Source organism: Formica exsecta, unplaced genomic scaffold (genome assembly GCF_003651465.1).
Source record: "Formica exsecta isolate Colony F162 unplaced genomic scaffold, ASM365146v1 scaffold169, whole genome shotgun sequence".
In the NCBI taxonomy this organism is placed as follows: Eukaryota; Metazoa; Arthropoda; class Insecta; order Hymenoptera; family Formicidae; genus Formica; species Formica exsecta.
Window position 1 is genome coordinate 1243 of NW_021849006.1, and position 3495 is coordinate 4737.

A 3495-nucleotide genomic window follows, 5' to 3' on the forward strand; every position below is an offset into this window, starting at 1 on the left:
ATATATATATATATATATATATATATATATATATATATATATATATATATATATATATATATATATATATATATATATATATATATATATATATATATATATATATATATATATATATATATATATATATATATATATATATATATATATATATATATATATATATATATATATATATATATATATATATATATATATATATATATATATATATATATATATATATATATATATATGTTACATCTATATGATGTATATATGTATATATCTACATTATGATAAAATCAAAAAAGATAATATGAGCAATATTATAGATTTGTATTCAAAATATGTACGCGACACAAACAGATATCTGTGTAAAGTCGTTGCTTCTGCGAGACGATAGAACAGAAATAGAGTAGAAATCCAACATATTTTCTGTCTCTACATATTTAACACAATGCGAAAAGCTTGTATTTTATTGCTCTTTTCAAAGTATGCACATATCCTTGACAATTACTCTACATAATGATATCGGTAATGTAACTATAAAGCGTTGGTAATATACCGACACTTTTAGTTATGTTTAGATGAGGGCGCTAACCCGTCGGAGTTCGCCCATCGCTCCGGCATCCTCTTAATAAATTGACTGCCTTTTTACAAACGATTTCATGTCCGTTGCTCACTCTATTCGCGCTCCCGGGTTCACTCGCGCACACAATGTCTTTTCTAAATAGTGTCTTAACATTTTGTGGTTGATATCTCGAAACATGTTTCACATTTTCTAAAGCTGCATCGTAGGCTTCTGTTAATCAACGCAGCTGCCAAATTATTATAAACTTTTGTAAGATCCTCTAATAAAATCTGCAATTCAGCATCATTAACCGACTCTTCCTCCTCATTTTGATTCAAACTTGAATTATATTTGTCGATGACAGATATTCTAATACTCTTCGATAACATTATATTGGAAAAGGCAGCTCCATCCGAATAAACCATCAATTTTCACATTCATGTTTCCCATTGCTTTAAAAAAATGAGTTTAACCATTATGTCAAAAAAAGTTAAATATACTAAATCTTGACCTCAAAGTATTTAGTCCAAGAAAATAAATAACTTTTATTATATAATTTATAAACAAAATTATTACCTTATTTCTCGTCTTTAACTAATGCTTAACATTTCTATTTCAGGCTATAACTCGCTTTTAATTCAACTGTGTATGTAATATTTTTGATAGTTCCCCCCAGATTTGTTTTGTTATATTAACATAAACATGCAACTCATTACTTATTGTAAATGATCTAAACATATTAATTGCACATTAATTATATTTATAAATAAAATATAAATAAATATTCACACATTTCCAGAACCAAAAGCTGCGAGTAATTCCAGATCCACAAACATTTTGCGGATCTGGAATTACCCGGAGCTTTTGTTGTGGACACTATAGAAGAGCTTCGATATGATTTCATCATTTCATTATTTCTTCTGAAGCCAATTAATAAAAATGTGTGACGATTCACCTTTCCCGTACGCCGCGGATCAAGGCTCGCCGGTGCCAGGATTCGGGAGAAGGGGGAAACTCCAACACCCTTACTGCAATAACGTCGATCACATCGATCACCAATTTCGAGTTTAAAAGTGCCCGGTGCCAAACTGATCGACTTGTTTTGAAATGAATCATAAGCTTTACCAGTGCTACGTCCAGACTCGGGGAAGGATGAGTCGACAGAAGAGCGCAACAACTATTCTTTATTTCCCCGAAATTAAACGTCTCGTGGCGTTTGGAATCGGGTCGAACGAACTGACAGGTCTGAAAAGCAGGTAAACGACTGAGTCGCTATTACGCTGGTTATTCAGACATTCGTTCGGTGGTCCCTTTTCGGTAAGAAAATTTAATTTCTTGTACGCGGGATGGGACCAAGTGCGATCTTTCGACTAGAGGAATGAGTGGGGGGTTTAATAAAGAGTTATTTTGATTTTTAAATTAACAAAATGTAAATTTATTCATTTTAAAGTAAATGGTGGATATACATGATTATATAAAAAAAAATAAAAATAGAAAGATTGTTGATTATAATTTCTCGGTGAGTGTACATGTGTATGCGTGTTTTTTTTTTATTCGCGGGGGTTACATCAGTACGGAGGACATCAGTCAGAAATGCAATGGAATGATTTTACTGTTAAATTTAGAATCTGACTGGGTGATACAATATAAAAATATATTTGATTAAAGGATTAAAACATAAAATCAAAATCAATATGTATAAGTAAATAAGTGTATATGTTAAGAACGGTCAGAAATATAAAATTGGTCGCTCGCATATGTGTTAGATTAAGATCAGGATTTAAAATTTTCTAAGATTTATTACCGAAACGGGTTGATGATTTAAAAGAATGAAACATTCTTCGGAAAGTTTTGATTTAAATAAGAAACAAGACAAAAAGGAGGAAAAGAAAAATTATTCAATTAAACTTACTTTTTTCAATAGTAATTCAGAGGTGGAGGGGTGGCGAATTTTTGTACGGTGTTTTGCTCTGTGTCTCATGTCGGCAATCCGATGTTCGATTCGTGGTTGCTCTGGAGATGATGCCAAGTGAGGACACTGGTGGCACAAGTGCCTAACTCGCGAATTACGGTGCAAAAGCACAGAGTAAGACTGCGTGAAGCTGAAGACCGGAGAATAAGTACGTAAGTGATCGTATGTCCCTTCGAGTCTTCTTTTTATATCTCTCTTTTCGGGGTGTATTCTAATTTCTAAGAGTGGGAATCCTGCAAAACTTTAAGGAATTAAAAATCGTGCCAGTGTCCTTATTAGGCGGGTTGTTTCTCCTACTTTTCAAATTTTCACTCATGACGATCGTCGATTGGTGATCAGGTCAGAATCCCTTGAGCTCTAGGTTTCCCTTACGCCCGTGATTTGATTAGACAAAGTCCAATGTGCCCGATCTGAAATAAAAATTTGCAAAAGATTGTCAGAAATCATTATCAATATATTAATAAATATATGACTTATAATGCGACCCGGGCACGCTAAGTTTCTGTATGTCACTTTAATTTTAATCCTTTTCATTCCGGGCCTATCTGGTAAAGTTTATGATTCATTTCAAAACAAGTCGATCATTTTGGCACGAGGCACTTTTAAACGCGAAATTGGTGATCGATGTGATCGACGTTATTGCAGTAAGGGTTAAATAGTTTTATGATGTACAATTTGTAATAAAATCCGCAATATAATTGTGCTATTTTATATTATATATATAATATTTATTTGGGGGAGACATAATAGCGTAATTTTATCAAAATAAAATACATTTTAATTTTCTCGAGAGAATCTATAATATTTCTATAAATGCAAGAAGCGACGATTAAATTAGAAGAAAAAGTTACTCAGAATTATGTCCTTGACAATAAGTAGGTGAGATAGGCCGCCGCTAACTCACTTTTACAATGAGAGCGAGAGAGATGGATAGAGAGATAGAAAAGGATGGAGATATGAGTTAGAACAG